Source organism: Taurulus bubalis, assembly GCF_910589615.1.
Source record: "Taurulus bubalis genome assembly, chromosome: 1".
Classification (NCBI taxonomy): domain Eukaryota; kingdom Metazoa; phylum Chordata; class Actinopteri; order Perciformes; family Cottidae; genus Taurulus; species Taurulus bubalis.
The window spans coordinates 29,021,231-29,033,504 of NC_136589.1; positions in this window are offsets into that span (position 1 = coordinate 29,021,231).

Below are 12,274 nucleotides of genomic sequence, written 5' to 3' on the forward strand. Positions count from 1 at the left end.
CATCATGCCATAGATTTTATGATAAAAAAACGTCTTCAGCTGTTTGGCATCCAGAGAGCGCCAGACTCAAACCCCTTTGTCTGAGAGGTGACAGAGTACCCTGCCTATTTGACAAGTGTTTATTATATTCTTGTTGAGCTTGTTAAACACGTTCAGCAGCAAAAAATGCAACATAATTATTGCTGCTCTTACATCGTCCAGATGAATACTTGATAGGTAATAGCAGGTGTGTTAACATCAGTGCCTTGAAAATCAATGTAAGGGCATAAAGAATGTATTATTTCATGATGGAGAATTCTGCTGTATCTATCTTCATGTGGTATAAAGTTGCAGGCTTACTATCTCCATATGCATGTTGGATGAATACATGCATTGTTGTTCGTTCATGACACAGAATGACGTTGCGCTATAAATTTAAACAACCACGGCCTCTTCCTCCAGCGGAGAGAAGTGGCTGCAGGGAGAGTGAAACAAGGCCTGCATGGTCAGATGTCTGTCTCTGTTGGTGTCCAGGCGTTTATGGCCAGTCCTCTTTTGACCCGAGGACAGAGAGTGAGGGAGGTAATTGCCTCCAGCATCCCTTTTACCCATCGGTAAGGCAACTCAATGTGTCCAGTCAGTGCCCATGACACATCCTAAACTAACTGCCATGATGGAGCGTATTTCGGCAAGAGAGCCTGTATCCACAGACAGACAAGAAAAACACACTCGACAGGTATTTCCAACAAATACAGCGGCTATCAAAAAATAAATAAAACTGTGTATCATTTGCATGTTGGTTGCAAATGCCGTTTATCTTTCCGAAGGGTGGTTGTAGGACGTTGGCAGATTTCTTTTTGGGATTATATCCACCATTCGACAGGTATGCGATTGGGTGTGTGCACACGTTGGGTGAATGCACTAGCTGCTGTGTTAAAGAATAAACCGTAGTACTGTACTAGTGGAGCTTGCTCTACCAGTTCAGTCGACCAGGGCACCAATGTTTGAGTGCTTGTGTGTTTTACATGTGTTCCTACTTTAAGCCTGGAGGCCTGTCACGACATGTCACTTTCCCCCACCCCCCTTGCCTCTGGTGTCAGAAGAGCACAGAATTTGCCCCTTTAACTTCTGGGTCTGAACTCCGTGACACATTTCACTACCACCATCCTCTTGAACTGCAACGGCATTGGGGCTCCAGACGTGTCACTGGGGGACAGTGAGACACGACAAGGTCCAGTCTCTGGGCTTTGTGTTTGAAATATGCCATCCCTTTGATTAGTATTAGTAAACGCTGACATTTTTGGGGTTTGCATTGCAAGTATTTGTATGTGCACCCCTGGTGTCGTGTGCGTGTGGTGACCAGGGTAAGGGAGGGCTGACTTGCAGGATAAACCTTTAGGCTTTGCACCCCAGATCCAGGCAGTCCTGATGAGATCAGTGAAGGCTAATCGTAAGATTAACGGGATAGGCTGATACTGCAAGCCTGCCAGCTGCCTGCTATAGCTGATGTGACTCATCTTGGTACCCACTATCGCAATATACCACTGGACTGTGGGAGTGCTGGGAAAGGCTGCATGAGTTTAAAATTAATAGACAGATGTTTCTCTGTGCTAAATGTAGATAACAGTTCAATTCTAATTCTCTCATATTTATGTTTTGACACTGACCTTATTAGTAATATAAGTAGAATGACGAGAGAGGGACTGTTAAAAGCAGCAAATATTCAGTCGAGTTGGTGTTAAAGACGTTATCTATTCTCTTCTCAGGACAACTGAGTCAGGAAGAGAAATATAAATATACAAGCGTTAAGGAGAATAAGCTTGTTTTTGTGTGCCCTTGAGGTTATTAGGTCAGTGAGGTTCAGTGTGTTGTACATGAACTCTGTTGAAATTATGGAAAGTGCTTTAATCCCCATATTTAAGAGTGTTAAATGTGTACATGATAGGCCTCCTGCTGTCATTCACTCAGCCACCCTCTATCAAAACAACCAGTATTTGTAGAATCAGTGGAATAATCTCCTGGCTTTTTAGACTAATGCTTGTTTAGACTTTGTTCACTAACTGTGTCAAGGAATATTATTTATCAACTGTTTTCATATGCTTTGCCACTAGGACACATTTTTATCAGAATTTATTTTGTTTGTTGTTGGAAAAAGAAAAAGACTCAAAGACACAACATGAAGAAACGGTGTCAGGAATTAGTTCAGTTCACCAATGTTGGTATCTGTGTCATGGTCTCGCAGTGTAGCCCAGGGTGAATTGTACATCTCTCAAATCTTCTGTACTGTAGTGTGCTGCTATTCACGGCCATTGAAGGCATGCATAATGGTTTTGGCAGGGCGTTCGACATCCACCATGGAGAGACTGTGGGGTTTCCCTGATAGCCGGCCAGAACCAGCACACAAAGCATGCAGTAGTCCTGCCAGAGGCAACTCAACTGTGGGCAGAGTTTAGGGCGGCTATGGTCTGGCCCCCAGGACCCTGCCATTGTGGACATGTAAGTGGGGACAGTGTCTGAACGGCTTGAGTTGGAACAGAAAACTTTGGATGACCAAAACTATGAGCTTCAAATAGCTGGGCCCTGGGAAACATAGCTCGTTCTTTTACGCAGGTCAAAGAGAAGCCAAAAAGAGGAAAAAAACAGAAAACTAATGTTTGGTGGATGTCAAATTGGAGGCTACTGTTACTACAGACATCAGCGAAACTAACATACCATTTTTTTAAACGCTCCAGTGTCTGTCTGCCTCTTTGTCTTTCAAGTCCAGCCCTCTCCCTCTCCGTCTCCGTCCTTGAGCACCCGTGGTCATACCCACCACTCATCATCTGTCACTCCATTCTGCCAAAGCCTAATCTTACTAACAGAGGTGACAACTGAGGTACTCGCGGCATGCCACCGCATAACGTTTACCAGCTGAGTGTCTGAGTAATGCTTTGGATGATGATCCTGTGGTATCAGCAGCTTCTGTCTCTCAAGAAACCTTCCCCAACTCTGCTTAAGTGTTGCGTCACATAAAGGCCTGACCATGAAGAATGTAAGTGGAATACATCCATGTGACGCTGCCTGTTTTTCCGTCCTTGTTTTCAATATAGATTAAAGTAGGTTATATCATTATTTTATAGTCTTGACATTGACATTTTGTCTGCCCAACAGTAATTTTGATATTCAAATAGTTTTGATATAAAGTAGTATTTTTGCTTGATTAAGGATATATCATTAACATGTATCATATCAGGACTATTCATGAATAAATACAAATAAATAAATTGCTCAAAAAATATATTTTTATTTCTGATTTAGACAGCCCACCTGCACACATTAGAAGAGCTTCTGCGATGCATCTTCAACTGTGACTCAACTCTGAGACTTCACAGAGAGGATGCTGGGTGTCAGAAAGCTAAGGATTCATAGCTGGAAGTACAGTGCAGTTAAGCTAGTAACCTAACCTTCTCTCTCTCTCTCTCTCGCTCTCTCTCTCTCTCTCTCTCTCTCTCTCTCTCACACACACACACACACACACACGCACACACATATACAAATGCACCCAAACAATTCCCAGCTTCCATGCAACGCAAAAAACTGAGAAACCGTGGACTCTTTGGCAGTTGCCCCCTTTATATAAAAGGACACTACTCCCCTCGGCTCCACAGCCATCACATCAGCACTATAACTCTATTAGGCACAGATCCAGGACACACTAAGCAACCCATAGCCCACAATGGCATCATTGTCAGCGGGGATTGCAGCCATTGTCGTCCATGCTACAGGATTTATTCCCCTCCTCCCATATTGTGACCTTCACCTCTGACCCCTGCTGCCATCTCATATGCTCTGGGAGTGAGAGCTTGTGAGGCTTTATGCCTTCCAGGTCTTAAATGTTCCTTTACAATGACCAAGCCTGCTAAGTGGCTTCTCTCCGCAGCACCAGTGTTGGGATGATTCAGGTTAGTGTCACCAAGTAGAGAGAGGAGGGGGGTCACAGTAAGGAGTTGTGGTTGGACTGATTGACCCTTGGAAAAGGTCAGTTGGAAGGCATGAGAGGAGAGGAGCTACCTAAATGGCTCTTTTCTCTCCTTTTTCTCCCCTTGGCCCAGGCAGAGACTCTGTATGGTTATTTATGAGCGTGTGGGAGAGCCAGAGGGGCTGCCATGAAACCCACGAGCCCTCTTTGTTGCCATGGCTGGGCTGGGCTGAGGGGCCTGTCATTGGTTCGGTTCTGTCATATATACATGCACATGCACGCTCACGCAAGCACTCAGACACCTTTAGGAACCCCTCCCAAAGCTGCAAGGACAGAGGAGAAGACTCTGTTGCATGGCAGATTTGGAAAATGAGGTGCGCTTTACACAATAGCTGTCAGCAGTTTGATTGATGCCTCTAAGGCAACCAAATCCCATAAAACTTCCAGAAACTAGAGGCCATTGACATGGCAGATATGTTAGTATAATGTCCATATTGTGACAGAAGTCAAGATGTCATCGGATTTCTTTATTTTTTGCTGTGCGATAGTAAAATAATATGATCATTTAATTTCATGGGGCTGTTCTAATTATGTGCCTCTGTCTGGAATTCACATAGCTGACGATTCACTTTTTAAAGTTCATAATAATGTTATGTAAATATATAATTAAAAAACACACCTAAAATATTGTTATGGTATTGGTAGACTTGGACTGTAGACTGTATATGACTGTGCTTGAGCTTGACAGTATTATCCTGCTCTATTCATGCACAAGTAGTCAAACCATTTATTTCAGTAAATACATGATGTGTGAGATTATCATGAGTCACATATTCCTCATGAGTGTGATATAGAGAATACATTAGCTGTGCCTTCCCAGAATTGCAGAAAGTTACTGTTCACACTAGAACAGCACTCTGACAGTGTAACATACACCATCTTTTCCCCTGACAAAGTTAAATTAAGATAGATTTCACGCTGAAGTCAAATGGTCATGATGTCATGGTTTGAGGACAGAATGACTCGGTTTGTCTGTTGACTGAGAAGGCCTATTCTTGCATGTTTGGGTGGGAGCGTAGCATATAATTGCAGAGCGGGATAGCATGAGGGGATGGGGGAGGGAGAGAGTTAGCACGCAACATGAGTTTTGGCCCACAGTTGCTGGTATGAGTGCCAAACTTGTCCAGAGGGCTGCTGTGTATATCTGTGCACAAGGCTAGTTCCTGCTCCGCCGAGAGGCTTGCACTGTTCCAAGACACATCTTTCATTTGCACACGCTGAATAGCTTAAGGGAGCCCAAAGCAGTTTGGACTGGGGACGGATCTGGCTTTTTGGGCTTTTTAGGGGATGTTGGTTGGTTGCCTGGCTATGTGAGTGTGTGTGCACGCGACACATGGAGTCTGATTCTTTTCTGGACGTGCAAAATTATTTTCGGTGTCCTTTTTCAGTAAAAAACACTGCATTGTTTAGTTGTCAAGTTAGTCGTTAGGGAGCAACAAAACCGCTGTCCACGTGTTGCAGCCATTTGAGGATTACACTGATCCAAAAATCTGACAGTAAAAGAAGAGAATGGAGAGCTTTGTCGGCCTTTTCATATCCTCTCAGTGGGAGGTAGAAAGGCAAGACCTCCAGACCTGGGCTTGCAGTGGTGGGTGTTAAATGGGTTGGGGGGCTCTCAACTGCCAACCAGATGGACAACCAAGCCATGCTTATTTAGGGAGATCATATGGGATAACCTTGCAAAGACAGATTGACATTTTGCTGACAAAACAAAACACCCCTGTCTCACACGCAAGTAGCCGCTTTCCCATTTTGCCAACACACACACTCATGCACTCTCATGTACGGGCATACAAATACTTTGAGTGGTATTTGTTGACATTGGTCTTAAGGAAGTTATTTCAGCATGTGTTAAGGGCTCCGTTAGGAGCCATAACAATAAGAGGATAGGACAAAGGAATCTAGTATTACACATCTCCTGAACAAACAATGACAGCGTCTGTGACATGTGTAAATGAGACAACCTTGAGCCATGAGCAATTTAACTAATTTTCTGCGTCATGCACTGGGATTTACCTTGGTGCTTAAAAGACATAGGTTGAGATGTATATGCCAGAATGTCATCATCTGTTTCACTTAACTTTGTGTCCTTGTTATCTGTGGTCATAACATTCCACTAATTTATTTCAGCAGCAAACTAAAGTAGTTATTCAATTGTTTTTCATGAAATTAATCTATTACTTTGAATTTGTCATATTCTAGTACGTGACCCATTTTTTCCTCCAGTCGAGTCATAATAGTTCACTCAGTTTAGGAAATGTTTTCACAAGAACAAAACATTACTAGACAATACAAACTAAACCATAAAAACACTACACAACATAATATACTATGACGAACAAACATAACAAAATAATAATATGTGTATATCATAAGAGATACAGTTTAATCTGATGTAATTTTAATGGTGAGAACCAGAAGAAATCAAAAGACAGGTACGGTGTCTGTCTTTTATTGGAATCTGGCACCCTCTCTAAAAGCCTGCTTTGTGTTTTTATGTCCCACCACAATGGTCTGTGGCACATATGTGGGACACCATAATGTTGTGGTGACATCTCTGTGTGTGTCTGTGTAGACTCACAACATGTTTCCCCTATAGTGTGGATGATTTTAATAGATCTTGAACACAATTATTAAAGGGGTCGAATGCACCTTGGTGTTGTTGCCCCACTCATCCTGTAATGTTCCCCAGAGTCAAGACAAAGATGAGCTTAGTGAATGGATTCAATCCTGTTTGGTCGTCTGACGAGGATAGAGCACGCTGCTCAAAGGTCAAAGGCCTCTTAAGCTTATAATACCACCTTTCTCTGACAATTACGCCTGTCAGAGAGAGTTAGCTTTTATCAACACAGGAAATGTCATCAGGTAAACAGATCACTAACAGCCTGTACCTGGGCTTTAACCGGAGAGACGTAGTAGGATGTTCTGGGAGATGGAGAGACAGGCCGGCAAACACACACAGTTGTAAAAAAGGAATCCTCAACATCACATGAGGATAGTTTATTTCGCATGTCTAACCCATCTCAGTTTGATTAAACTCATCATCTTCAAATTTATGTTACCCACAGAGATTCTTGCGTGTGCTATTTTAGTAAAGGCCGATGCTTGGTCTTGTCTCTGATGATCCAGCTCTCTACAGCTCTGTCACACACACACACACACACACACATACACACACACACATACACACACACACACACACACACACACACACACACACACACACACATACACACACACACCTCTCTGCCTTTCTCTGTCTTTCCCTCGCTACCGCTCTCGCCACATTGCCACACTCAGTTTTCCATGGCCTCTCATTCTCGAGTGCTCTGCGAACTAAGTAAATGAACGACATAATCCGGAAATAGTGTTCCAGCCGGAGATGGTGGGAAGGAAAATCCCTTGATTTGTGCTGGCAGGAAGGTGGGAGAGAGAGGGAAATAGTACTGCAGCTATTCACACTTCCTTTCATAAGACTCTCTCTTAAACGCCAAGTCTTGACTCCTCATATGGTTTTACTGTTAAACCAAACGGTTTAGTAAGGACAAACATGTTTTTCCGTAGTTTTACTCATGTAGGCCAACATAACATTGTTTCCAGAAACCATGTTGGTAGCATCATGCAATGGTAGTAGAGGTTAACTTATCTTTAGACTAAGAGGTCAAAGATTAATATAAAAAAATAGCAGATGTCTCGGAGGAGGCTGGTGTGGAGGAGTGGAGCACGAGGTGCTGGGTAAATGTTGTCAGGATTTGCCTGGAGTTTGGCTGAGGAGGTGAAGACTAGAGGTGTGCCAGCAGGTTAAAAGCAGGGTCAACTCTATAACCAGGGTGTTATCTTGATTCCCTTTTCACAGCTGCCAATCACAATCATAACGCAGCGAGACCAATGACCTGTCGCTTGCTGTTTTAGAAAGGGATTGGATGGCGGTTCAGTCACAGCAGTCATACATGCTCAGGAAATGTTCCAGCTCTCTTGAAAACCTTGTGCAGTGGCCTCTTGGTCTGGGTGGTAAAATGTTCCTCCTGCTTTTGTCGGAGGATGTGGTTAAATCTCAGCCGAGAAGCTTGCGGCTGCATTTGTGAAGCAACAGTGTAACATGGTCACTTCAGACAAGTATAATTTAGCTCCAGTATGATTTGAAAAAGGTAAATGTGCTTTGGTAGAATAGGCAAATGTCGTCACGGATCTTTCCTTGTGTTTAACTTGATGCCTTTTAAATGCCATTTTACGAGGGGAGGATAGCCTGCGTGAGTACATCTCACTATAACAGTCAGTAACATGAGATGGGGAACCACACAACCGCTAAATCAGTAAAATGGGAGCCCAGAGTCACTGTAATTTGGGAGAGAGCTGGTTTACCACTCCTCATAATGGATGGTGTTTCTGTTTAGCCTAAGGCGTTGGAGCTGAGGTCATATGCAAACAAGCAGATCCAAGGCCTCGGCTTTTACACAGTGCAAAATGTTTTGCGCCATGTGTTTGGTCAGGTTCATGAAATCATAGAGATTTAAAATTTGCATAAATAGTGGACCTCAGAAAATATTTTCTTAACTGGCTATATGAGGCTAACTGGCTATATGAGGCTATATAATTAAAGTATATTAGGAAATGTAATATATTACCCATTAAACGTTCACACCACACCCTTAATTTACTTTTTGTAAAACAGAAAATAATTATACATATTATATCAACTGTTTTACCTAAGGGAGTCTTGTTTGCCAGGCAATTTGAACCAACTTTTCTGATAAAATATATCCAAATTTACTCATAAGTTCTTCCATAAAACTCAAATTTATGTTTCGAGACCCCCGTGTCCTTAGATCAGTTCAAGTCTAATTGGTGTGTTTGTTGACCGGTAAGCTCTGCATTAACGTGTTCCACTACATCTAGCTTCATCCCACAGAAAACACTAAATTGAATTTAAGACAGATGCCACATAACTCCTATATACATATCTGTCTCTTTTGAATATTTTTTTGTAATAGTTCACCTGTTGCCCTTAATTGACTTCAATCCCCATTATGTTTCTGCTTACAGCTAAATATATTCCCTCATTGCAGTCATAGATACGCACACCCTTGATCACAAATTATTAAAGAGCTGAAACAATACTCTCTATACTCGAAAATGCCAAACACCTGCTTGTCCCGGCTTCTCAAATACGAGGATTTTCCACTTCAATTTATTATAAATTGAATGTCTTTCTGTTTTGGACTGCAAGGTTTGACAAAACAAGCAACATGAAGATGTCACTTTGGGCTCTGGGGAATTGTGATGGGCAATTTTAAATATCATAACCAATATAAACATTTGGATTCATTTAGATATCTGTACATGGTCATTTCAGCTCTACTGCAGCCTTGTAGCTATGGCTCCCATATTTATTTTTGGGAATGTCCCTTTAAAAGATTACATCATTTTTTTTGCTCCTTTTTTTCACTCACCACATTTCTCAGTGTTCAGCCTTTTCTGCCCAGAGACAATTGCTTAATTCACCGGTGTGTAACACTGCCACCTCCTGATCTACGATACCATTGAAGCCGACACACCGTCTTTCAGTGGCATATTTAGTTTGTCATGATATTTGACACTATCCATCACACCTCTCTGCTCAGATCACAGTGCGCAGAGACAAATGGCACCGCATTGACTGTAGTTTTCATTATCACAGGATGTTCAGTGAAATTTTCATTGGTAGAAAGAAATTATACAACAGAGGCAAGCGCTTTGTGTTCACCTATAATCCGCTAGGAGCTGACTGAGGTCTTTTAGTGTGTGCCGTGTGTGTGTGTGCATAGTGCTATTGTGTCATCTAGTGGCAGAAAACAAGAAGGATCTATCTCTTACTCCATTACCCATGAATACAGTGATATTCTCAGCCAAAACGCTGATGGAGTGTAAAAACATCTTTCTGTTGCCTGATATATCTTTTGGATTAATTTTTTGAAAGTTATAGAAGTACAGTGGTGTCTCAGTATTTATTTATGTTGTCAGCTGACATCCACGAGTCTGTGACTTTAAGAGCAAGTCATAATACCACTGCACAGCTTCCATGAACACTTAATGTCTCTTTGTTATCCGCCCCATAAAAACCAGTGCTGGAGGGGAAGATCCTTCAGTACAGAGAGACTTTCGTTTCGCAAAACATATTTCTTATATACAGATAATTAAGATGACCAGTGTTCTTTTTCCTTATTTTTTGTGTTCCTGTTCCTGTGTAGAGTGTTACATAATTTCTGGAACTTAAATTACTCTTAAATGCTGCTTGCCTAGTTCATACAATTAGACGGCAATAAGCGGAAGCCCAATGTGTTTATTGTCACAGCCGGCTTAAAACTAAGACAAATAATGTGAGGTTACACAAACAATTATATCAAAGAAGCCATTCATTTAGTTGGAACTAAATACAAACAACTAAAAATGTCAAAACATTATGAGTAAGTCAGTAGTGCGAACGTGTTTATCCACGAGGCCAAGATGTTCCTAATAAATGACTTCCAGTCCACACTTCCTGGCATTTGTAACACAGAGACACAGACAAGCAGCCTGTCCAGCAGCCAGTAGAGGCATGCTTATAATTATATGTGATACATGTTCATTAAAGTGATCACACTCTTTTTAATGTAATGGATTTTCAGTTTCACTAATTCATAAAATTCTTACTAGTCACAAGTCAGTTGAAATACTTCTCTGTCGTATGTTGAATGATATAAGTGAAACAGGCTTTCGTACTATTCACATACACATTCTATGTAAGGCCTTTTTAACTTGGCCTCGTTCACAATGTATTCAGAGAGCAGCTGACTTCTTCAGCTGATCCTCCTGCTGGGAGGCACACGGAGAGTTCAGGAAGGCTGTGGCTTTCTTTCCAGCGACCTAAGATGCTTTATGGCTTTAAATCTGTCTTCCAGCTCAAACATTTAAAGGAAGCAAAGCAGACGCACACAATATCCCTTTGCTCGAGCACCTAAAACTTTTACGTTATTTATTTATATATATATAACTATCATTTGTCTCCTGACAGAGCGGTGGTAAGGTTACATCAGCACCAACATGACCTCCAGTGATGCTGTCACTCTGTCAGCCCCTGAGGAATCATGTTGCTTTGACACACACACAATGGATAACAATAATCACACATGGAGGACACAAACTGTGCACAGATACCAAAGAGGCAGACGTTGTGTGTGAGATACGTTTGTGGTTAACTTGCCTTAGAGGTTTGCTATTCACACACACACACACTAATAATTCACATGTGCATGTGGGATGTATAGCCGTTTTTTCTTGTTAGCTTCTATTCACGTGGCGTGAATTCAGTACTGTAGGGAACTTGTTTTCAACAGGTTGCCCCGTTGTGACAAGCAACCCAATGAGATATAATGATAAGGATGCTCGTTTGAATTGCATGTTTGTGTGTCAACATCTCCATTATTATATTATGTAGTGTGCAAACAAAAAGGCAAAAACAACAGCAAGAAAAAGGCCCTCAGATGACATTTTAATCTAAATTAAGTGAAATTATTTCATACATTCAATATAACCCCTACCCAACCTACTCTCCATTTTATCAATATTGTCCCTGCACAATGCAACGTTTGTTTCTGGCTGAAGCACGAGCTATACAATTAAGTTGCTGCCTAATACATTAATAGTGATGTTGTTGCCAACTGACTTCTAGAAAAAAAGTTGTTTTTATTCAGTAGGCGGCAGTATTGAGCCACACAGAGTGAACAGATTTACAGCGCATAGTAATCCCATCACAGATTCCTTCAGGTGAGCCTCTGCCATGTTGTAGTATTTGAGATCAATCTCAAAACCACTTTTTAAAGGTCTTGGAATCGACCGTATCAGTCTGGTCTCAGTCTCAGACAATGAGGATTTAGAATGTGGGGATGTAACTAAACTGCCTGTCTCGTCATTACTGTGATTGCTCATAGAAAACAATGGAACATTCCCACACATAAAGTTAATCTCTGCAATGCCTTTTGATTATTTTACCAATACATGTTTTACATATACTTATACATACACACGTAAACAGTATATTTGGCGATGAAAGAGATGCATGGAGGAATAATCTTCTTTTGTTTTCTGTGGGAATGTGGATCTTCTGTGGATCCTTGGTCTTAGTCTCAACCCCTCACAGTCTGGTTTTTGTCTTGGTCTCGATACATTCTAATCTTGATCATGATATGGTCTCGGAGTAAATAGTTTTGACTAACACTGGGCGTCTGTGCAGGCCATCTTATCATGCACAGTTTTGTATTA